The sequence below is a fragment of the Giraffa tippelskirchi genome, chromosome 8, assembly GCF_054371585.1.
Source record: "Giraffa tippelskirchi isolate mGirTip1 chromosome 8, T2T-mGirTip1v1.2.pri, whole genome shotgun sequence".
NCBI lineage: Eukaryota > Metazoa > Chordata > Mammalia > Artiodactyla > Giraffidae > Giraffa > Giraffa tippelskirchi.
Window position 1 is genome coordinate 113,534,092 of NC_137282.1, and position 25,455 is coordinate 113,559,546.

The 25,455-nt window shown below is 49.5% G+C and overlaps 1 long non-coding RNA gene across 2 annotated transcripts; it reads left to right on the forward strand.

The window, feature by feature from the left end:
- The first annotated feature begins 1,489 nt into the window (after positions 1–1,489).
- Positions 1,490–25,206, forward strand: LOC145517608 (uncharacterized). Of its 2 annotated transcripts, none has more exons than XR_014062189.1 (3): positions 1,490–1,806; positions 2,582–2,870; positions 23,317–25,206. It is a non-coding gene; the product is annotated as an uncharacterized LOC145517608 (long non-coding RNA). The 2 variants fall into 2 exon arrangements; XR_014062190.1 differs by lacking the exon at positions 23,317–25,206 and adding an exon at positions 3,066–4,118.
- Positions 25,207–25,455: the final 249 nt, after the last annotated feature.

Below are 25,455 nucleotides of genomic sequence, written 5' to 3' on the forward strand. Positions count from 1 at the left end.
ATCCTTGGTTCCCTTATACCTTTTTGCCTGAAATCAAGGACCTACCTTAACTCGTTTACAGAGTCAACAGCATCTTGTCTGCTGCCTTTTTCTGGCTGTTGACCTGTTTCTGCTGGACTCCTGAGAGGAGCCTAAGCTGTGTGGGCGCCTTGGCTTCAGAGATGTGCAAAGACAGTCCCTGTCTACCTGGAGCTGCAAGACTGATGGTCAAGACACAGGGTCCACAAGCAGCCCAGCGGATAAGGGGACTCAGATGGGGACGTGGGCGTTGGAGCTGCCTCGGGGATCCTGTCTGGAAACATACAGCCTTCTATGTTTTATTGACTTGTCAGACACATTCTTACATCAGTTTCTGGTACGCTTAGAGTTTCCATGTGTATCTTTTTTTAAAGGAGATGTTGATTTGTTCATTTGTGAGCATTTATTGAGTACCTATTATGTACCAAGCCCTCAGAGGGACACAAAGATAAGTAAAACTTTACCTTGAGTCTTGAATGCCTCATAGTCCAGCAAGAGATAAAGACAAGTAAATCATAGGGAGCCCTGAGTATGTGCTGTACTGGGAGACACACAGAGATACAGTATTTTTATTCTATCTCACATACAATTTTCTCATTTAGAATATATTATTGCTACCACATATATCATATATTATTTTAGTCACATATCTTAAATATATTCTGTTCTCATCTGGCTTACATGTAATTATTTATATTATTTTTGCTTTAAATGTTATATTTTTGTATCTCCTCTCAAAATATATTTTATAGCTTTCTACTGTATCTTTGGGTTTCATCTTTTTTAAAAGATCCTTTCTCCTTGTGATTTTAATGATGATGTATTTTCAATGGAAATATTTTAGAAAATATAGAAGAAATAAATACAAATAAAAATAGCTCAAAAAGGAGCGGATCTTGTATATGTATAGCTGATTCAGTTTGCTGTATAGCAGAAACTAACACAAATTTGTAAAGCCACTATACTCTAATAAAAATTAATTAAAAGAATAGCTCCTAATCTCTCACCATCCAAAGACAGAAATTGTCTCCCTCTACTGTCTTTCCTTCTAGTCTTTCTTCTAGGCGATATACAACGTTACATATATTCTTATTAAGACTCATGGTATTTAATTTTAATGATACTGGTAGATGGTGCAGATGTCTCAGAGGATGAAGCATCTTCACTTCCATTCCCAAAGAGGGTCTTGCTTTTCTTCCTCTCTGGATCACCGGTCACCATATCCTGGCTACTAAACTGAGGTGCCCCAGGCATAACCAGCCAACATTGGCAGTGAGGGTTTCTGGAAGGCCTGGGACTAAAGTTCTGAGGCTGTGCTCACCGCTGGGGCGTCAGCCTGGCTCCAGAGCCCAAGCCCTTGTTCACCCTGGGGTGGGGGTGGAGGTGAGGGGAAGCGGTGGGGGGAGTGTGTCAGCTCTCCCCAGCCCTGAACAGCGACGGTTCTAAATAAGGCCCTGGAATCTGCTGTGTCGAGAGACAGCTGGGAATCCGTGTGGCTGTGTCCTCTGCACCAGCCCCAGCGGGACGCGTGTCGGGCAGGGGGCACTGGAAAGCCAAGAGCCACCACCCAACGTTTTGCCGCTGCCCAGCCTCTCTGAGAAAGGAACTTCTCAGAGAACGGTGCGTGACATCCATGGAATATTAAAGCCAGCCTGGGAAGTGGAAGTTCTGGTTCTCTTTGTCGAGTGTCAGTAGCCAGTTTTCACAGAGCTGGAAAAGAAAAAGAACACCCACTGGAGGTTTGGGGCTGTGGACGGTCTCATAGAACCCTCGTAATGGTGCTAGGAGGTGGGTATCTCTGCCCCCTTTACAGCAAGGTTGAGACTGAGGCTGGGAGAGGTAGGGTGACCTGTCTGAGGTCACACGGGTTGCGGTGACCCTGAAACAGGCACTGTCAGCGCCTATGCTCCCCTGCCCCTAACTCAGACCACCGGGGGCCACGTCTGGGCTCTCTTCTCTCCAGGCGCTGAGCCTTCCGCAGGGTGAATTTCCTGGCCTGGGCCCCCACCTCGCTCTCCCCCTCCCTCCATCCGTGTGCAGGCAGGAAATACAGGCTCCACGTCTCTGCTTCTCAGCAACCCCCAGCCTCGGCCTTCATATATAAATATTTATCTAGTGAATTAAATACAGAGAGAGGAGCCTGCAGACAAACCCGGACTGGAGAATAATCCTCCACTCAGGTTCTCCTGGAGGTCTCTACGTGCATAGCTGCACAGTGACATGTGTGTGTGGTGGTGGTGGGGGGGGTGGAGCGGGGTGGGGAAGTGGTGATAGAGGAGTAGATAGTGGAGGGTAGTGGTTTCACACCCAGACTCTGGAGCCAGGCTGCCTGAGTCTGAATCCCAGCTGTGTGATCTTGGACTAGTGACCACCCTCTCTGTGTCTATTTCCTCCTCTAAGAAACAGTGCTGTGGTCAACGGTCTGCACCTCCTAATTCCTGCAACGGCCCCGGCACTGGAGTCAACACAGTGCCTAACACATAGTAAAAGCTTTTATCTTTGTTTTTATAATATTTATTTATGTATTTGCTCCGAGTTTTATTTGCACCATGTGAACTCTTAGTTACAGCATGTGAGATCTAGTTCCCTGACCAGGGATGGAACCCAGGCCCCCTGCATTGGGACCGTGGAGTCTCAGCCACTGGACTACCAGGGAAGTTCCAGCAAAAGCTTTCAGAGTGAAACAAAATATTGGAGAAACTGAGTCAAGATTCTGAAGTGAAGTGACTTAACAAGAGAGAGGCCACTGCACCAGGAAGCTCCCCAGAGGAGAGAACATCTGGAATGTTCTGGAATTCTGCCCGAAACCCACCAGTGGCTCCTCTGCTGTCCTCAGAACCAACGCAGAGCAGGTTTGTTTATTGTTTCCATGGCTCCCAAGGCTCCACACTGTCTGGAACCCAAACTAACCTCCTGATTTTGCCCCCACAGACATACTCTGCTTGCATCTTTCCCATCCCCTTCCCCTCCCCCCAGAAGTGGCTCTGCCCACAGCCCCAGAGCTGTTTTTGACTTGCTCTCCCCTCTCTCATACCCTGTCCCTCTAGCAGGTATTCTGAAACTGTTGCAGGAGAGAGGACCCCTTCCAGGGCCTGAGAGCGTGTATTGTCCGAGGAGACACACGTGCTGACAAAGCAAGAGACTTTGCTGGGAAGGGGCCCCTCTGGGTGGGGAGAAGGGTGAGAGGACCCGGGAGGACTGCTCTGCCAGTGGCTCACAGTCTCGGCTTCTAAGTGATGGGCTTATTTTCTGAGTTGTCTCTGGCTGATCACTCTGACTCGGGGTCCTTCCTGGTGGCATGTGCATCACTAAACCAAGGTGGATCCCAGCGGGATGGACTCTGGGAGGTTGGTAGGACACACGAACTGGTGTCTCCTTCTGACCTTTGCTGATTTCTTCCGGTTGGTGGTAGCTTGTTAGTTCTGCGTTCCTTACCAAGACCTCCTGTTGTTAAGATAGCTCATGCAAGTGGCTGCTATCTTGCCTGGTCAGGGCGGTTACGGTCAGTGTTGCCCCTGAGAAAACCAACCACCTCTCCCGAGGGCCACCAGCTCTAGCCCCTCAGGCCTGACCCGTCTCCCGCCTGGATGCAGCAGGAGCCTCCTTCTGCCTGACGTCTGCTTCCACCCTTGACCCATGGGCAGCCAGAGAGCCTTTTAAAGCCCAGCCCCGATGCTGCTGCGTCTCTGCATTCGGCTCCCAGGAGCTTCTCGGCATGTGGAAGAAAACCCCAGATCCTCCTGCAGCTCACCACCCCCCGCACCCCAAGGCCCAGCTCTCCACCTCTGCTCTGCGTCCCTCACCGCTTGACCCACACAGCCTCCTCGCTGTCTCCCTCGCAGCCTGTGTGCTGTCCTTCCCTCCCCCGAGGTGTGTCTTTTTCACAGTCTCCTATGTTCCCCTCCAGGTCTCCGCCCAAATACCACTTCCTTGGGGCCTCTCCCGACCCCCAGCTTCAGTACCCCCAACTCTCTCCCATACGTACACCCTAATCTCCTCTTCACCTCTTTCCTGCTTGCATTTTTCTTCAAAGTGCTCATCATCTCTACCTGAAGTTATATTACAGGGTGATTTTATTTATAAAATGTATAAATCAATTTTACAACTGTCTCTCCAACACATAAAGCCCTGGGAGAGCATGAATGTTTCCTGAAGGAAAGAGGGCAGAGAGAAGGGATGCAGGCAGGCAAGAGGAAGGAAGGAATTGAGGGCTTCTCTGATCTGATCCCGTCCAGCTGGGAGGACACAGGAAGGAGGGGAGAGGTGAACCCCAGGTACAAGGATATTTGGGGGATGGCAGGTCTGGCTCGCAAGGCACTGTGGAATATGAGGCTGGGGGAAGACTTTAGGGCAGAATTTATGGAGTTTGAAATACCCGAAAAGGGAACCAAAACGCAGAATTCAGTACTGACCCTAAAATGTTTTCCTTTTCACTGGAATGCAAGTTAGCATTTGGAAAGGACAGTGAGGGTCGAATCGTATAAATCATATTCCAGCCTTGGTTTGAGCTGCTCTCCTGACTGTCCCTCTGCTCAGCAGCTGGGGAGGGTGTGGACGCGGGGTCTGGGGCCAAGGAGGAGCTCGGGGCAGCGTCACACCCTCTGGAATGCTGTGGTGGCTATGAACTCGCTCCAGATTTGCACAGTTCCCGTCAGAACATGAAACCAGAGGAAAAAACCCCACAAGGTCCAGACTGATCAGCACAGATCTTAGCAACAGCACAACAAGCTGGAGTCAGCCCACTTCTACAGCCGAGGTGCTTTCCGCCAGGCCCAGGGCTTGGGGACTTGCTGCCTCTGTGGGCCGGGGGCCCAAAAGCTAACTCCATGGCCATGGGAGGTTGGGGGGAGGGGTGGAACTGGGCTAGAGCCGGAACCACGAGGGCTCCAGGAAAGGCTTCAAATCCTGGCATTCCCCATGTGCTCTGGGGTCTGAGAATGGAATGCTGATGGGTGACCCCTTGGGCACCCTGGTTCACCCTGCTATTTGCGGGGCTCACCCTGTGCACACCCTTGCCAGAAGTTGGCAAGGGGAGAGGGGACTTCAGAGTTTCAGAAACACCCAGAACATCCCAGCATTTCTCAATGAGTTACTCCCTCCTGTCTTCACCATCACAGCTGGATGATGAGGAGCCTGGCCAGCTCCTGACCCAGTTTCTCAGACCTCCTCCTGCCTTCCAGGCTAGTGTGATTGGATCAGAAAACATCTCAAGCATATGACAAAGTTCAGAAAATCATATTGCAGTCAAGCACCCCCATTCCTATTTAACCCTTAACCGTCTGCCTTATTTGCTTCATTTTCTCTCCTAAAAAATAAGGTACATAAGGGCTGTGTGAGCATGGCCATGGTAGGCGGTGGTGAGGTGCCCCCAGGCTTGTCTAGGGAGATAAGCAGACCAGCAGATCATCCATCCTGCTGATGAGAGGGTGCCTACCCAATACGTGATGATAGGACTGGTGCAGAGTACTCAGGAAACAGTGGTTTTCCTGATAATATGGCATCTCACCCACCTATGGCCTCTGAGGTGGGCAGCCTGCAAATAGGGCTCAGGGTCACTCAGCCAGGAATGGGACCGGGGCTGTGAGCCTTGTTGGAAGCTGAGAGAGGACAGCCACTAGTGCCCCAGTGGCGTCCCTTCCTGAGGGTGCAGGGTGGAGCCCCTCCAAGAGGTGCTGACGGCAAGAACCTGCCAGAGAACAGGGACATGAGGGAACTGCCTGGCTTTTCTTGAAGTAGCCATCTGGGGACTTCAAGGCAGGGTCAGGGGTTTCTCCAGGGAAAGGGGTCTCATCAGGAGATGCCCTCCGCAGCAGCTACAACCCAGCCTGGTTGAACCTGCTCCGGCCTTGCTGCCGTGGCAAGGAGCTGGGGCAGACTCATTGCAGCTGGGGGTCCACAGGTGGAGTGGGTGACAGGGTCCGGAGCCCAGGGACACAGCAACGCCCACATCTGTTGGTTTGACTCATGGACTTGGTGACTGATGCTCACGGAGGACAGAGCACACTGTCCTGCCCTCCAAGAGCCCCGTCTCAGAGCTGAGGAGTAGGGGAGGTCACTCGGAAGCCCTAAGCCCCCAGGATGGAGTTTGTGCCCCAGCAGGGAATGGCTGTGTGGACTGTGCAGGCCATCTCTGCCCACTGAGTCTCAGGGCTTCGTCATCTGTGAGCTGGGAGGATCAAGCGACTGGCGTGGCAGCCCTTCTTCCAGCAAATACTCAGGCACTCCACGCTGCTGTGCCGTTCTAAAGCAGCAGCTCTCAGCATGAGATCCCCATACCGCCAGCAGCACCTGGGAACTGGTTGGAAATGAAATTCCCAGGCCCCACCCCAGACCCAGGGAATCAGGAACTCAGGGGCGGGACACAGTTGTCTAGGAAGCCATCTGGTGCCCATGCATGCTTGGGCACCGCTCTTTCAGGGCATTGACCTGACTGTGTCAGTCTCAAGCTCTAGATCTTTCCATGGCTCCCCATGGCCTTCTGGATGAGGTTCCAGGGCTCTAACCAGTGTTTGAAGCTCTTCCCTGGTGGCCCTGACCGATGTGAGGTGCCAGACCTGTTTCCCCGGCCAGATGAGAGGCTGTGGAGGGGCAGTGCCCGTGACTCAGGCCTCCATCCGGTGTGCCCTGCCCCAGCCGGGCTGGCCGACCTGGCAGAGGGCAGAAGAGATCGATGGCATGCGTGGGCTGAGTGCGCGGCTCTGCGTGGTGGTCTGGCATTCGGAGGTTGGCTGTCACATGTGAACCTGGCCAGCTGCCACCCAGTTTGGAGCCTCAGTGCCATCTTCTATCAAATGAGCATAATAATAAAGTGGCTGCTTAGGTTACTGTCAGGACTAAATACGGGCAGAGCGTTCAGTCTAGTGCCCGAAAAAATAGCAAGAGCCTTAGGGTATCAGGGGTTCACAATCCCTTATCCCAAATTGCTGGGGTTAGAGGTTTCAGAAATCCGAGCTTTCCATACTTTAAAAAGGGACATATACCTGGTATTTACACAACACATCCAGTGGGAAGGGTCTTCTGGAAACAAACACACTGCTGTTTCTACACCAAAATGTGTGGTTATGCAAAGGAAGTGCAAACAGCGAAGACTATCTATAATCAGCCTCCTACCAGTTCAGATCACTCCAAAGCCATTGGGCTTTCCCAGAAGACAACGGAGAGCCATGGAAGGATTTAGGGCTGACAAGTGACACAGGCTGATGCCCTGAAACAGCAATGCCCACACAGGAGCGAGCCTCGGAATCCCTGAGGGGGCTTGGTAAATGCAGATGCCTGGCTCCCCACACACGGTCACTCTGGCTTCGTGGCAACCAGTGAGGAAGGCATGGTTCCTCTCCCATTTTTACAGAACACTGAGGCCAGGGAGATGAAATCACTTGCCCAGGGCCTCGCGTGCTGGGCTCAGTGAGACGGCTGTGACTGGGAGAAAACGCTGGCTTTGGGATTCAGACTAGCTCTGCCATTTCTTGGTTGTTTTACCTTGGTTCACTGAGCCCAAGTTTCCCCATCTGCAAATCAGGATTGGCAGTCCTTCTTTGCGGGGTGGAGAGAGGACGCGCTGAGATAAAGGGGTGCTGGACTCCTGGTGAGCACTCAGGAGGAGCAGCTCTGCTCTCTGCTGGGGTGAGCCCCAGAATTCCCCAGGTCCCACCCCTGGCCCACGCCCCAGCGCACCTGGGCCTGGGCTCCACAAGAGGGAGAGCCCTTCCAGCCCGTGTTACCCAAATATTGCAAAGACATGGTGGGGTGTCTCCGGTGACGGCACCCAGAGTGGGATGGAGGTGAGGAAACTGCCTGTGTGCCCGGCACCCCCAGTTGCTGCCCCTGTGTCTAGGGCACTGCAGGAAGCAGGCTGGCTCACACAGGCTGGCACGGCCAGTGCCATCCCAGTGAAACTACAAGGGCAGCGAGGCCCGGGTGATGAACCTTCTGGGAAATTCAGCAATTTGGGAAGTCCAAAACTGGGTGCTCCAATGCTAAAAAGTGTTAGTCACTCGGTTGTGTCTGACTCTTTACAACCCTATACACTATCGGCTCCTCTGCCCAAGGAATTCTCCAGGCAAGAATACTGGAGTGGGTTGCCATTCCCGTCTCCAGGGCCAGTCCTAGAAGTAATCACATTTCCAACCCAGGCACTGACTATTGATCTCTTTGTTTCGAAAACTCTTTCATCATAAAGTTCAACGTTTGCTGAACACCACAGAGGATTAGGGAGCACAAAGTCTCCAAAGCCAGAGCCCAGGATTCAAATTCCAGCCCAGGCCAGGAGCTCAGGAAGATTACTTGCCTCACTATACCTTCCTTTCCTCATTTTTAAAGGAGTTGGCGCTTCCATCCTTCCAGGGGCTCCGATTAAAACTTCAGAGACAGACTTGACTGTTCTCTTCCCCTCATCCCCACATCTGACCATCGGGGAGTCCGCGGCTCTTCCTTCAGATTTATTTGGAATCCAATTACGTCTTCCTCCCCACCCCCACTCTGCGCAGAGGCAACACTGTCTGTCACCCCCTGCTCTTTCTGCTTCCACAGAGGCTCCAGACAGCTTATTTTTAGTGCCCTTCGCGTGCCTCCCCATCTCAGTCAGTGGCAAAACTCAAGGCCTCGGGTGGCCCACAGGCCCCTGCCATATGGCCTCCCCTCACCTCCAAGGCTTGTCCCCTGTCACCCTCCCTTTGCTCAGTCTGCTGATACCAAGGGAAGACCTGCCCCGATGCATTCCCCCAGCTGTTCTCTCCAGCTAGAATGTTCTTTCCCAGACACGAGCCTGCCTCGCTTTCTGTCCTTGCTCCAGTCTCTGCTTAAATGTCATCTTATCTGACTCCAACATTTAAACGACAGCCCCCATCCACCCAAGCCTTCTCTTTCCCCCTGCCTGCTTTATTTTCCCATGTAGCGCTAATCACTGTTCAACAATCCTGAATTTTACTTTAATATACGCGTGTGTGTGCTCAGTCGCTTCAGCTGTGTCTGACTCTGTGTGACCCTATGGACTGCAGCCTGCTGGGCTCCTCTGTCCATGGGGATTCTCCAGGCAAGAATACTGGAGTGGGTTCTTGTGTACTCCTTCAGCATTTAATTAAATATTTATATATTTAATCATATATTATATATACAATTGTATATTATGTTATATATAAAAATATTTATTTATTTGGCTGCACCAAGTCTTAGTTGCAGCATGAGACCTTTGATCCTCATTGTGGCACACAGGATCTTTAATTGCAGCATGTGAACTCTCTTGGCATGTGGGATCTAGTTCCTTGACCAAGGATTGAATCTGGGCCCCCTGCATTGGGAGCATGGAGTTTTAGCCACTGGACCATCAGGGAGGTCCCATAATTCTATATTTTATTTTATTTGTCCAGGATGTAACCTTCAGAGGGCAGGGAATTTTGTGAGGTCTATTCTTTGCTGTGTCCCCAGCACCTAGAACAGCATGGTCCACAATAAATACGTAACTATTTCACCTGATGAGAAGAGCTGACTCATTGGAAAAGACCCTGATGCTGGGAAAGATTGGAGGCAGGAGGAGAAGGGGACGACAGAGGAGGAGATGGTTGGATGGTATCACCAACTCAATGGACATGAGTTTGAGCAAGCTCTGGGAGATGGTGATGGACAGGGAAGCCTGGTGTAGTGCAGTCCATGGGGTCGCAAAGAGTCGGACGCGACTGAGCGACTGAACAACAAATTCACCGAATGAATGAATGAGGACTAGTGCCTACTGCGAGCATGTTGTGAGGATTAAATGAGTTAGTGCAAAGCACTCAGGACATGCAGAGCTCTTGGGAAGCTCAGCACAGGTTTGTTACTGCCATTGGGATGGGGTGTACAGAGATGTATGGAGCACAGCGGTGGGAAAGGCCGGTTCTGCCCCTGCCAGGAGGATGTCCTGGATGAGGCTCAGCTCAGGCAGACTCCTGGGGCTGAGGAAGGGCCGGTCCCCTGGGATGCTGAGCAGCCGGGTGAGCAGGGCTGGGGTGGAGGACCAGGAAGCACGTGGAATGCCAGGTAAGGGGCTGAGCTCACTCTGAGGGCAGTGGGGACCTCAGGATGGTTCTGCGTGGGTGTGAGGGTGGGGGTGGGGATTGAGGAAAAGGGTTGGTGACTCAGAGAACCAGGGCCTGTGCCTTTTGAGGTCTTAGCAGGGAAGGGTATGACCTTGAACTGGAAGCTTTGTTGCAGCAGCAGGGGACTGAGGACCTGTCCTAAAGCGACAGTTTCCCTTCCAGCCCTGCCATGGCTGAGAGGAGCCCATCTAGTGAGCAGGAGGGCCCCCCAGGAACCCCCCATCCCATGTCGTGCCCAGGGTTGGGGAAGGGAGTTGCCCATCTCTGGCAGTTTCCCAGCAGAATTCCTGGGACAGTAGGGAGAAAGAAAGGGGCAGCTGGACTGTGTGGCCCCCTGATGGGTAAGAGGGGCTCAGGCGGATCCTCGGTGAGGGGCACTGACGTGGGCTCTGCAGGCTGGAGGCTTCCGGGGAGGGTCTCTTCATTACCCCTCCAGCACATGCTCAGCGAGCGCCCACCTGGGCCAGGACCGAGCCGGGCGCTGGCTGTGCAGTGGGACACAGGACGGGCGGGGTCCCTGCCCTCCTGGGGCCGACAGTCCAAGGTGGGAAGCAGGAAACCCACCAAGGAGCAGACAAACATTACAAACATGAGAAGTTCTGTGAACCAAATATGCCTTCCGTGGCAGAGACGGTTGCATCGTGGAGGGTTGGGGGAAGGCCTCTCACAGAGGATGACATTTGAGCCAATATTGGAAGGCTTAGCTGGGGTCTTCATGCAAACAGTCAGGGGAAGAGTGTGGCTGGCAGAGGGAACAGCGGGAGCCTGGCTCAGAGCCTGCTCCCAGTCTCATGCTATTCAGCATGATGCTGGGTTTTCCAGGGCTGGTCACAATCAGCATTTGGGAAGCCCACTTTAAAAAAAAATATTTGTTTTACTTTAAAATTTATTTATTTATTTGGCTATGCCGGGTGTTTGTTGAGGCACATGGAATCTTTAGCTGTGGCGAGTGGAGTCTAGTTCCCTGACCAGAGGGCAAACCTGAGCACCCTGAGTTGGGATCACAGTCTTAACTGCTGGGCCACCAGGGAAGTCTGGGGAACCCACCTTTAGGAGCAAAACTATTCTGGGAATTCCCTGGTGCTCCAGTGCTTAGGAATTGCTGCTTTCACTGCTGAGCACCTGGGTTTGAGAAGGTAAGGGAATTTCAGAAAAACATGTATCTCTGTATCATCGATTATGCTGAAGTCTTTGACTGTGTGGATCATGACAAACCGTGGAAAGCTCTTAGAGAGATGAGAACACCAGACCGTCTTACCTGTCTGCTGAGAAACCTGTATGTGGGTCAAGAAGCAAGAGTTAGAACCCTGTATGGAACAACTGACCAGTTCAAGATCAAGAAAGGAGTCCAACAGGGCTGTCTGCTGTCACCTAGTTTGTTTAACATAAACGCTGAGCACATCATGAGAAATGTCGGGCTGGATGAGTTACCAGCTGGAATCAACATAGGCGAGAGAACATCAACAACCTCAGATATGTGGATGCTACCATTCTAATGGCAAAAAGTGAAGAGGAACTAAAGAGCCTCTTGATGAGGGTAAAGGAGCAGAGTTAAAGAGCTGGCTTAAGACTAAGTATTAGAAAAACTCAGATCATGGCATCCGGCCCCATTAATCCATGGCAAATAGAAGAGGAAAAGGTGGAAGTAGTGACAGATTTCCTCTTCTTGAGCTCTAAAATCACTGAGGATGGTGACTGCAGTCATGAAATCAGAAAACAATTGCTTCTTGGCAGGAAAGCGATGACAAACCTAGACAGTGTGTTGAAAAGGAGACATTACTCTGCTGACAAAGGTCTGTACTGTCAAGGTTGTGGTCTTCCCAGTGGTCACATACGGTTGTGAGAGCTGGACCATAAAGAAGGTAGAATGCCAAAGAGTTGATGCCTTCAAACTGTGGTGCTGGAGAAGACTCCTGAAAGTCCCTTGGACGGCAAGGAGATCAAACCAGTCAATCTTCAGGGAGATCAACCCTGAACATTCACTGGAAGAACTGATGCTGAAGCTGAAGCTCCAGTATTTTGGTCATCTGATGCGAACAGATGACTCATTGGAAAATTCCCTGATGCTGGGAAAGATTGAGGGCAGAACGAGAGGAGGGCGTCAAGAGGATGAGATGGCTGGATGGCATCATGGATGCAAAGAGCATGAAATTGGGCAGACTCCGGGAGATGGTGAGGGACAGGGAGGCCTGGCGTGCTACAGTCCATGGGGCTGCAAAGAGCTGGACATGACTGGGTGACTGAACAACAACAGCAGGGAACGGAAAAGTGAAAGTGAAAGTCGCTCAGTGGCATCCGACTCTATGCAACCCCATGGACTATGGCCTGCCACGCTCCTCTGTCCATGGGATTTTCCAGGCAAGAATACTGGAGTAGGTTGCCATTTCCTCCTCCAGGGGGTCTTCCCGACCCAGGGATCGGACCTGAGTCTCCCAAATTGTAGGTAGATTCTTTACAGTCTGAGCCACCAGGGTCAGGGAACTAAGATTTCACAAACCATGAATCGTAGCCAAGAAAAAAAAAAAGCAAAACTTCCCTAAGAGAAGTCAATATCAGGCTTACTATGATCTCCCTTGCTCTTCAAAAATAATTTTTTTTGAGATCATCTTTCCTACTCTAGCATAAGAAAAAAGAGTTTGGTAAAGTAAAGATTTGAAAGGAAGAGAAGTGGATTCAGGACTTTTCCTTTTGGAGGTGGGAACAACCTTAACACAGAACAGAAGGGTGATGAATTAAAGTATTTCATTCTTTCAAGTATTTATTGAGTACTTACTATGTGCCAGGCCTTGTTCTAGAGAGAGTATAGCTGTGAACAGGATGAAGTTCACACCTTCACGAAGTTTACTGTCTGGCAAGAGAGACAGTGAACAAGCAAGCAAGTAAAAGCACCATTTCAGAAATGAAACGATACCTGCTATGAAGGAAATAAGGTCAGGATAGACAGTTTAGGGGCTTCCCTGGTGGCTCAGATGGTAAACAATCTGCATGCAATGCAGGAGACCTGGGTTCAATCCCTGGGTGGGGAAAATCCCCTTGAGAAGGGAATGGCAGCCCACTCCAGTATTCTTGCCTGTAGAATTCCATAGACAGAGGAGTCTGGCGGGCTACAGTCCATGGACTCACATAAGAGTTGGACACAACTGAGTGACTAACACATTCACTTTCACTTTTGATCATGGTTTAGGACTGGGGTTGGTGTTCAGGAAGGGCCTCCCTCAGAGGGTGCAATTGGAGCTGAATCAAGTGAGGAAGGAAGACTGAGAGGATATGAGGTAAAACATTCCAGACAGAGAACAGCAAGTGCAAAGGTCCTGGGGCTGAGGGACTCTTTTAATTGGTTTGAGGAGCAGCAAGGAGGCCAGTGTAGCTGCAGTGATGTGAGGGAGCAGAGTAGGGGGGAGCGGAGGGGAGAGAGCTGAGAGCTGGTTCAGGCAGGGCTGTCAGAGTCCTCAGAATTTGATAACCCCATCTTCAGGGCTCCAGGACTGCCACAGATGGTCCAGAAAGGCTGGATTCAAGTCAGCTGTCTGTTCTCAGACACGGACCACATGAGATACCAGTTCTGTACAGCGGCTGTGATCCCACACCCCACCATCCCTTTCTCCTCTTTCTTGTCCAAGCCTCTCCTTCCGGAATGTCTCATTAGTCCAGTTTGAGGAGGCAATGGGGGCTGCAGGAGTGAAGAGCTGTAGCCAGGGAGCTTGCTATGTTTAGGGGGTTGCAGCTGGAGGCCCGAGGTCCTCCCATCACAGGCATGCTCTTCTGGCCCGGATCAATATAGTGGCTGCATCAGCTTCCTTTCCCAGCTGCCTGCTCCAGATCCCTCCTCGCCTGGCTCCATCAAAAGTCCCGACACTCCACGCTGGGCCCGCTGGGAACTCCAGGCCACGTGCTGGTCCCTGCCCAGCCTTGGCTCAGACACCTTCCTGCTTCTCTGTGAGCACCCCTTTGTGCTTCGGGTCTGGGCTTCAAGGCTCTGCTTCACCTCAGCTGGCTCTTAGCTCTGGCCTCGTTAGCTGGAGGCAGGCACGCCCCATCTGATGGCCAATCAGTGGATTCCCAAAGCAGAAGATGGTGTTGTGAACTTGCCCAGGTTGACACATAATCGCTGTGGCTAGGTCCTCTGTGGGGCAATGAGGATGAAAAAGGTACCTGCCACCAAGGGGCTCACAGGCAACAGGGACCAGGGACCTCTAACAACTTGGCCAGAGAATAAACGCCCCTCCCTCTACACCACTCCCCCCAACCCCCCGTGGCTCACCTGGTAAAGAACCTGCCTGCCAATGCAAGAGACACAGAAATGTGGGTTCGATCGCTGGGTCAAGAAGATCCCCTGGAGGAGGGAATGGCCACCCACTCCAGTATTCTTGCCTAGAGAATCCCGTGGACAGAGGAGCCTGGCAGGCTACAGTCCATGGGTCACAAAGAGTCAGACACAACTAAGGGATGAAGCACACACACACACACTACACTGCCCCCAGCCCCCGTAGCCACCTTCTTTTACCAAAGAGTGTTGTATCCGGCTCTACAAGAATTTAGCTGTTCTCCACTTTCACCACAGCCTGAAAGGAGTCCTGGGCAGAGATCAGGAACTCTGTGCTCTGGAGAAACTGGCAGAACAGGCCTTTACATAGTTAGATATTTTCAGGAGAAAGTTCAATGAACCCAATTTCTTGCATCTCTCCGTACTTAGGAAAGCACTAAAATCATTAGCTGAGCTATCTATTCCTTGAGACCAGCAGCAACCCTGCTGAGAGATTTGCATGATTACAGTACCCCTGCTCCAAAATCGCACACGTGCTCACCTGCCCCTGCCTTCCCTGCCTCGGAGCCGTTCCTCAGAACCATCTGAAAGTCAGCCTCCTGGACTATGGTCCTCAGTGGGTCCCCAGATAAAACTGGAACTCACAGCTCTCACGTTGTTCATTTTTATTTCAGCCAACACTTTGATGTATGGTCTGTTGCTTTAAACATTTTTATTTGGGAAATTTTCAGATCCGCAAATTTGTAAGAATGGCTCAATGAACACCTCTCGGTCCTTCACCTGGAGCAGTGGTTCTCAGTCAGGGGTGGTTTTGCCTTTCAGGGGACAGGTCTAGAGGCAGTGTCTGGAGATATTTTTGGTTGTTACTGGCACCTACTGGGTAGATGCCAAGGATGCTCCTTAACTCTGCTAGGATGCTACTACATACGTAGTATGTCATGACTGTCCCTCTCAACAAGTTTTTTATCACAAGCAAAAAAAATTTTAACTGTGTGAGGTGATGGAGGGTAAAATGGTTGTCAGCTTCCCTACTGCCCATACACGTGGTAAAGAATCTGCATGCAATGTGGGAGACCCAGTTTTGTTCCCTGGGTCTGGAAGATTCCTTGGAGAAGGGAGTGGCCATCCACTCCACTATTCTTGCCTGGAAAATCCCATGGACTGAGGAGCCTGGCAGGCTACAGTCCATGGGGTCGCAAGGAGTCAGAGACAACTGAGCAAATGTTTCTGTTTCATACACACACACACACCCCCCAGAGAGACTGAGGGGGGTCCCTCTAGGACAAAGTACTAAATCTCATGGCATTTTGGTGGTTGACCTGTAATCAATCTAGAGATTACATCGCTAATGTCCAGCCCAACTCTTACAACCAAGTGATGTAATTGCTATGTGCAACTCTTTAAAAAAAAAGAAAGAATTTTCCGGTTGATTAGGTCGATAAGGACAAGGTAGGGGCTTCCCTGGTGGTCCGGCTGTTAAGTATCCACCTGCCAATGATCCCACATGCCACAGCACTGAACCCACACGCCACAGCTACTGATGCCCGCATACCCTAGAGCCCACGCTCCACGAGAGAAACCACCACGGTGAGAAGCCAGCGCACAGCAACCAAGACCCAGCACAGCCAAAAATAAACATATCTTGAAAAAAATGGTTAAGATGAGAGAATCCCCGTCTACAAAATAAGGACAAGGTTGAGAAATCCTGCTCTAAATTGAGCAATTCATGTGCTTTCATCTCTTTTGCTCTCTCTATGTATCTATATACCTTCTTCCCCCTACCCCTCCTTCTTTTGCTTAACCCTTTCAAAGTATGTTGTGGCCATCATGTTTTGCCCCTACATGCTTCCTTACCCCTTGTATAATCACAACTTTCATTTGATACACATGATTATCTTATATACAGTTTATATTCAGATGTTGCCAATCGTCCCAGTAATAAATACCCTTGATAGCATTTCTTTTTTCCATCTGCAGTCCAGCCCAGGATGAGGTCTGTATTCAGTTGTCCTGTCTCTTTTCTCTCCTTCAATCTGAAACATTTAGTCCCTCCATCCTCTATGTCTTTCATGACCTTGACATTTCTGCAAAATCCAGGGCCATTGTTGTGTAGAACGTCCTTGTCCTTCGGTGTGGGTTGTCAACTTGTTTGCTCAGGATCAGACCCAGTCCCGCATCTTGGCAGGGCTTCCCCAGCACCGCCGCCCAGTCCTGCGCACATCACATCAGGAGGTACGTGAGGTCCAGTGGTCCCAAATGAGCTCTTGGCTAAGCTGGGCTCTGCCAGATTTCTCTGCAACAAAGGTCCACTTTTCTCTTGTAGTATTAGCAAGTAACATGGAGGGTGAGCTTTGAGACCGTGTATATACCCTGCCTACCCCGAAAAAACCTCCCCCCACTGATGACTCTTACTTAAATCAATTTATGGATCCAAATGGTTTTCTAATTCCGTCATTCCTTGATGATTCTGCTCTGATGACTCTCCAGCATCCACTGATGACAAAGGAATTAGTTTTTTACTACAAATGTTTGTCAAATGATGTTATAAACCCATCATTTCCTCTTCATTCATTAGTTGGCATTCTTCTCCAAGGACGAGCTTCCCTCAAACCCCCTCCCTCTGCCCCCATTTCCTTCCTTCCTCTTTCCTTTCCCCTTTCCTTCCTTTCTTTTTTCTTTATTTTATATTTATCATGGGGAGTTTGTGGGTTCTTTTTTTTATTCAGCATGGTACAATCCATTGCCATCATTATTCAATGCTCGACTGTCCCCTCCAAGTCAACACTTAAATTGTTCCATAGTTGGCAACAGTGATCTCCTGGAGCTGGCTCCTGTGTCCTTTTGATGTATCATTCTTTGTTCACCTCCGTATTTTCTGCCAAAACCTGCTCTTCCAGGCTCATCTTGTATTTTTCTTGTTCCCAAACTTGGGATTGTCCATTTTCCCAGATGGCCCTGGTTCCTTGTATTGGGAATGATATTAAAAACCAAGATCTGGTGGAGTCATTGTTATTAGAGTGTCATTGATCCTGATCCTTTGAGCAGACAGAGCTGGAAATCAACATTCGTTTGTGTTTAAATACATTTACAGGGGATCAAACCCAGTCAATTCTAAAGGAAATCAACCCTGAATATTCATTGGAAAGACTGGTGCTGAAGCTGAAGCTCCAATGCTTTGGCCACCTGATGCAAAGAGCCGACTCATTGAAAAAGACCCTGATGCTGGGAAAGACTGAGGGCAGGAGTAGAAGCGGGAGACAGAGGATGAGATGGTTGGATGACATCACCAACTCGATGGACATGAGTTTGAGTAAAGTCTGGGAGACAGTTAAGGACAGGGAAGCCTGGCGTGCTGCAGTGCATGGGGTTGCAAAGAGCTGGACACGACTGAGACAGAACAACAATAACAACATTTATAGCATGAGCTCATACTTTCCCCTCAAATTCCAGTTCAACACCACAGGAATTTTCTCCTTCCCATCTTTGTATGTCCCTAGCTGAAAACCGTGACTTCCAAAAACATCAATGTATTTGCTCATTGGCTCAGTGCTACAGTAACCACAATGCAGTTTCAGACCTGGTGAGCCACAGCCAACCTATTGTATAAAGCTCGGTCTTTCTTTCCACTTCTGTTGCTTTTAGCTCAAGGGCAGCATAGTGTTTTGGCTGTGTTAAGAGGTGTCTTGGATTTGTTTTTTTCCCCTTCTTTGTGGTCTCATGATACCGCAATGATAGATCAGTTTGCTGTACAGTTAGATTAATTTGATTTTATTTGTTTAATTTTAGAATTTCACCCATTCTTCAGCTTCCTCTCTGGCTTTGCCTCTTACAGTTTCAGACAGTCTTCTGAGGTAAAAATGCCAGGGAAGTGCTGGTGATGCTCCTGGGAGCTCCTTCTGCTCCAGGTTCCCAAAGTAAGGGCTGCACCCGACCTGCTCGAGCAGAGACAATTTTCCAGACTTGGCACGAAATAACATTAGACCACACCACAAGAAATCCGTTCTTTTTCCGATTCCTCTTCCATCAGTGGATTATTTCAGAAAGCTTCAGGTTGGTGCTACTTGGCTTTAAAGCCTCTTTAGCTATTGCTGGTCTCTGTAACAAAGAAAGCCTTCAGGCACAGAACCTGAAGAAGGCGATACTGTCTAGATAGAAGACAAGACGTTGTTTTATCTGTTTGTTTCTTAGAGCCAGGCTGCCTGGCTTCCAATGGTAACCTTGCTGCTTCCCAACTGTGACATTGGGTGGGGTTGTGTGCCTCAGTTTCCCCATCTCTATACTTGAGACATAATGGTCCTTCATCCTAAGATTGCTCTGGGGCTGAACGAGTTAACGTGGGTTCACAGTGTTAGTGCTGTGCCTAGCAGAGCACCTGGCACATGGTAAGCACCAGTTCTATTCATTTTTATGAAAACTTTTTGTTGATGGGAAGTGATTCTAGCTTCCGTTCAGGATAGTGATGCAGCATTTCCTTTTAAGATTCGTTTGGTTCAGTGAGCCAATTAAAAACAAAGATTAAGGCTAAAAACAATGGTCTGCATATTTAGCAAAAATCATCAAAGCCCTGTGGTATGAGGTGTGGCCCCTTCCCTGCAGGTTTCCTCGCTGCCCAAAATTTTCAACAAAATAATTTAGAGGAAAGAATGCTTAATGCTTTTTCCTCTTACCCTTCCTCGCCCTCCTTTCCCAGTCTCCATCTTACCCTCCTCCCATCTCTCTCCTCCTCCCTCCTACCTTTCCTTGCTCCTTCCTCTCTCCTTCCCTCCCTCCTTCCGCAAATGATAAACATTCCAGCTAGGTGCTGTGCCAGAGGTGCTGGAGCCGTCGCTCCAGAGGTAAGTCGTGATGCCCATCCTCTTGGAATTCAGAGTCCAGTTGGAGAGGCAGACTAGTAACCAGCTACTTGCTGCTGTATGATAATCGCAGTGACAGTAGAGCTCAGCATAGCATGTGATTGGAGCAGAGAGCAGGGGGCTTGCCTCACCCAGCCTAGGTGTGGGTGGGCAGGTCAGAGATGGTGGCTGAAGGCAGGGCTACACCTTAAAGACCATGTAGGAACCACTGGAGTAAAGAAGACAGGGCAGGTGACCCTGATGGAGCTTTGCCTGTGTAAAGGTGTTCAGCCTTTGAGGGCACGCACCGTGTGTTTGTTCAGAAAAATATAAGCACTCAGGGTAACGGAGTGCAGGAAGCTGAAGCAGGAAGCTGGAGGGGTCTACGGGGTCAGCGAACGAAGGAGCTTAGAAGGTCAAGTCCAGAGCTGGGGTTTCATCCTGTACTACTGGGGAGCTGAAGGAGTTCAGAGACTAGCAGGACATGGTCACACTGCATTTGGGGAGATTATCTGGGCGCTGGGCCAGCTTGTGGGGGCAGATCTGGAGACTGCATGTGGGAACGCTCTTAAGCCTGGCCCCACAACTGAGCTACCTGTGTGTCCGGCTCCCAGGAAAGAGATGCCAGGTGCATTCTCAGCAAGGACCAGACTTCCTTCATTTGGCATCCTAACCCAGTTCTGCCATCCTCTGACTGGCGGTCTTGAACAAGTCACTTCCCCTCCAGGAGCCTCAGTTTCCTCGTCTGTGTAATGGGAAGAATCTCTCCTTCTCAGGGACCACAGTGAAGCTCAGTCATGGCACCACAAGCGAGAGTCCTTTGTGCCTGTACAAGACTGTGTCCGTGCGTGGGGTGGGTGTTTGTACTCAATTTTCAAACTCCCATAGCACCTGACTGAGTCAAAGCCTTGACGTGCTTCACTGCTGCAAGCTCCAGTAGTCCACCCACTCCTGTCCTTTCCAGGAGGCGCTCCGGGTCACGTCTTGGGGTTCACTCGTCATTACTCTGTGCACACAAGAGGTTGCCAGCACCTGGTGATGGCCTGCCCCCAGCACTGACACCTGCTCCTGAGCCCAGATGGTCCCACCTGGAGGACCGCCTACTTGGCTCCCTGCTGCCAGCTATGCTCCAACCTCCTTCCTGGGAGTCAGGGGTACGACGCAGGCTCAAATAGTTTTTCATCCATCTATCCATCCATTTGTCCATCCATCCATTTGTCCACCCATCCATCCATTCATCCATTTATCCACCTTCATTCAACCTCCATCCATCCATTCACCCATTTGTTCATCTCCATTCAGCCTCCATCCATCCATCCATCCATCCATCCACCTTCAGGGAGCCTGTTCTCTGTGCCAGGTGCATGGTAAGCTTTGAGGAAGAAGGGATGAATGAGATGCACTCATGTCTGCTTTCATGCATAGTGCATTTGTTCAGGAAAATATGTGTGTCAGGGTGGTGGAGTCCAGAGCACAGGGTTTAGGGGGTTGAACAATGAGGCTGGAGAGGTCTGCAGGGTTTAGGGTATAGTCAGACAAGGGAGATGACCGTACACAAGTGAACAAGAGCATTTTAGACTGTCACAGTATTAGGAAGGAAGGAAACAGGGCCCAGCCATCCAGGAAGAGATGAAGGGATGTGTTGGAGTCCTGGCAGCGGGGGAGAGAGGGGACCTCGTGGTTATACAGACTGGACAAGCTGATGGGCAGGATCAAAGGCTCTTGAGGAGCGGCAGGCAGGGTACCTGTAGGGTCTGAGGAAGGATGGCCCTCCAGGTGGCTCTGAGACTTCAGGGACACAGGAAACCACCTGCCTCAATGAGGAAGACCTAGGTTCAAGTCTTGGGTCTGCTACTCCCTGACCATCGCCTCGGGTATATTACCTCTCCTCTTGGACGCTCAGTTTCACGATCTCTAGGATGGGAATCACAATGGTACTGTCCTCTGTAGTAAGGATGACAATGGACTCAACATCAAACAGCCCAGCAGGGTGCCTGGTACCCAGAGGTGCTAAATACGTGTTAAATTTGCCCTCCTCTCTCTCTTCCTTCTCACCAGTGGCCCTTGAGGTTTCCAGGACCCCTGAAGACCCTGCCTTGGCTGTGGCTCCTCCTACAGTTTCCCCATCTGTAAAGGGGCCCCTGGAGACTCCTCAGTCAGTGTTAGAGGCGGTTGTGGCTGCTGCAGCCTTGCAGACCCTCTTGCAAGTCTGGCCAAGCCTGGCATTTGGGGCCCCTTGTCTGTTGCTGACCTCACAGTTACCTCTTGCCTCTTCCCCAATATGTGATGAACTTGAGTGCTTCAGAGCCTTCCCACAAGCTGTTTGCTCTGTCGGGCTCACCCTTCCCTCCCGCCAGCTGCCCACCGCCCTCCTTACCTCCCTGCTTGAGCACTCCCATCACTCAGTTTTATTCTTTTCCTGATACTTACCAGGATCTGGAAGGGTCCTTCTTGTCTCTTCAGTTTATCTGTTTATTTTGTGTCTCACTGTTAGTTTGGAGGTTGTAGGGTATAGTTCAGGCCGAGGCAGAAAAGGAAAGACGACCTCAACGGAAGTAGTTTACCTTTATTCAGGCAAGGAGGGATGACAGTCGGCCTAATGACAAGGCTGAGCGCCGAGAGGGATCAGGGAGGCTCCATATTTATAGGGGGTTTGTGGAAGGTTTCTGGACAGGGGGTGATAAGTCTTCTGGGCAGGTGTAGGGGGTGGAAGGTTTTCGGACAGGGGGTGATAAGTCTCAGATGCAACCGGCCTGGAGCATCAGGGCGGGACCTAAAATTCTGTTTTGTTTTCTCTGAAGTTAGATGATTCAGCAAGGGCCTTTGAGACTGTTGTTTTCTTTTCTAGGCCCCAAAGACTCCTTCAGAGTTTCCAGAAAGCACAGGCTTGGTCTTGCTCCCAGCTGGGTTCTCAGCTCATAGTACAGAGTACGTAGTAGGTACATGGTGTGTATTTGTTGAGAGAAGGAAGAGAGGACGGGAAGGAGGAAGGAACAGAAGAGATGAAGGGGAGGAGGAGAGGGCAGTGGAGGCTTGTGGAGGAGGGGCCGGGGCTGGGGAGCCCCAAACCTCCTCTGCTTCTCCTCACCATCCTTCAGATTCCAGTGATGGTTTTTACCTGAACTTTCTTTTCTTCCTTGTTTTTCTTTTTTTAAAGTATTTTCTTGTGGTGTGAACACTTAAGATGACACTTAAGTCAGACCAAGAAAGACAAATAACATATGATACCACTTATATGTGGAATCTAAAAAAGGATACTAATGAACTTATTTACAAAACAGACATAGACTTACAGATTTAGCAAGGGAAGGGGGAAGGGGATAAATTGGGAGTATGGGACTAACACATACAAACTATACATAAAATAGATAATCAACAAGGACATACTGAACAGCACAGGGAGCTCTATTCAATAATCTGTAATAACTTAGATGGGAAACAGAGGATGAGATGGTTGGATGGCATCACCAACTCAATGGACATGAGTTTGAGCAAGCTCCAGGAGATAGTGAAGGGCAGGGAAGCCTGGTGAGCTGCAGTCCATGGGGTCCCAAAGAGTCAAACATCAATGAACAACTGAACAACAACAATATAGGAAAAGAGTCTGAAAAAGAATAGATATGTGTATAAGTAATTCATTTTTCTGTACACCTGAAAAGAATACAATGTTGTAAATCAACTATACTCCAATACAGAAAAAAATTTGAAAATAAAAAACACTTGAGATCTACTGTCTTAACAGATTTTGAAGTGCACAATGCAGTAAGTAGTGTCAGCTACACACACAGGCTGTGCAAAGATCCCCAGAACTCACTCATCTTGCATAACTCATCTTGAAACTTGGTATAAATATCTTGATTAGCAACTCTTCTTGCCCCGGCCCTGGGGCCCTGGCACCCCCCATTCTACCCTCTGTTTCTATGAATCTGACTACTCTAAGGACCGCACGTAAGTGGACTCATGCAGTATTTGTCCTTCTGTGGTTGGCTTATTTCACTTGGCACAGTGTCCTCCAGGTTCATCCATGTTGTTGCAAATGGAAAGATTTCCTTCTTTCCCAGGGCTGAGTGATACCTCATTGTATGTATGTACTATGTTTTCTTTATCCATTCTTCTGTCTATGGATATTTAGGTTGTTTCCACACCTTGGCTACTGTGAATAGTGCTACAGTGATCATCAGACTAAACATTTCTGCAAAGCAAAAGACACAGTGAACTGAGTGAGAAGGCAACCTACAGAATGGGAGAGATTTACAAACCATTTATCTGATAAAGGATATATATCGGAAAGACATAGGAAACTTCTAGAACTCAAACTAGTAATCCACTTTAAAAATGGGCTATGGAATTGAATGCACATTTCTCCAAAGAAGACTTACAAATGGCCAACTGGTATATGAAAAGATGCTCAATATCACTAAATCATCAAAACCTCACACCTGTCAGGATGGCTGTTATTAACAAAACAAAACAAATGAAAAAAGAAAATACGTGCTGGTGAGAATGAGCAGAAATGGGAACCCTGGTGCATTGTTTGCAGGAATGCAAAACGGTGTAGCTACTGTTGAAAACCGGACTGAGAAATGCTGGACTGGAGAATGAAGCACAAGCTGGAATCAAGATTGCCAGGAGAAATATCAATAACCTCAGACATGCAGATGACACCACCCTTACGGCAGAAAGTGAAGAACTAAAGAGCTTCTTGATGAAAGTGAAAGAGGAGAGTGAAAAAGTTGGCTTAAAACTCAACATTTGGAAAACTAAGATCATGGCATCTGGTCCCATCACTTCATGGCAAATAGATGGGGAAACAGTGGAAACAGTGACAAACTTTATTTTTTGGGGCTCCAAAATCACTGCAGATCGTGACTGTAGCCATGAAATTAAAAGACGCTTGCTCCTTGAAAGAAAAACTATGACCAACCTAGACAGCATATTGAAAAGCAGAGACATTACTCTGCCAACAAAGGTCCATCTGATCAAAGTTATGATTTTTCCAGTAGTCATGTACGGATGTGAGAGTTGGACTATAAAGAAAGCTGAGCGCCAAAAAATTGATGCTTTTGAACTGTGGTGTTGGAGAAGACTCTTGAGAGTCCCTTGGACTGCAAAGAGAACCAACCAGTCCATCCTAAAGGAAATCAGTCCTAAATATTCATTGAGAGGACTGAAGCTGAAACTCCAATACTTTGGCCACCTGATGTGAAGAGCTGACTCACTTGAAAAGACCCTGATGCTGGGAAAGATTGGAGGCGGAAGGAGAAGGGGACAACAGAGGATGAGATGGTTGGATGGCATCACCAACTCAATGGACATGAGTTTGAGTAAACTCCAGGAGTTGGTGATGGACAGGGAGGCCTGGCATGCTGCAGTCCATGGGGTTGCAAAGAGTCGGACACGACTGAACTGAACTGTTGAAAACAGTATGGAGGGGCCTCAAGAAATTAAAAACAGGGACTTGCCTGGCTGTCCAGACTCCTTGCTTCCGATGCAAGGGCCATGGGTTCAATTTCTGGTCCAGGAACCAAGATACCAGATGCCACAGGCATGGCAAAAAAAAAAAAAAGAGAGAGAGAGAGGAAATTAAAAATAGAATTACCATATATCCTACCGTCCCACTTTTGGGTATATGTGCAGAATTGAAACCAAGCTTTCTTTTGAAGTGGTCACTACTCTCCTTCCTGACCTGGCCAGAAGTCCCTGCCCTTCCCCTCTATTCCCACTGCCCCTGGGCCTGGGCACTTTGCTGGGGTCCTCAGGAGTCAACTGCTGATGGGATTAAGTCCTGGACGCTCAGGGAGCTGTCGCTTACCGGGGATTTCAATTAACAAGGAGTCTCTGCCGCCACCTACTGGGCATCTGGGGAAAGGGCTTCACAGTCAGTGAGCTCTTTCTGTTGTCTGGACTTTTTAATGAAAAAATACCAAGAGCAGTATCAGCAGCTGTGATTTTATCAAATGACTACTCTATGTCAGACATTGTACCAGGTACTTTCAAAACATCATGTCTTAATATCCAACAATCTTGAAATGAGTCTGGTATTATGTTGATGTATTTATACAGAGAAAGAAAGAGACTCTTTCAGGAAAAATGGTCAGCTAGTGACGGCCAAGTCTGGGTTCTCCCCCAGGTTCTCTGGCCCTAGAGTGGGGCTGAGCAGTGTCCTGGAGAAAGGCAGAGAGGCCATGGGAGGGTGGGCAGGCAAGGCAGAAGAATAGAGTGGAGGGTGGTGGAAGATTCTGGAAACTCTCCTGGTGCCCTTCCCAGGGAA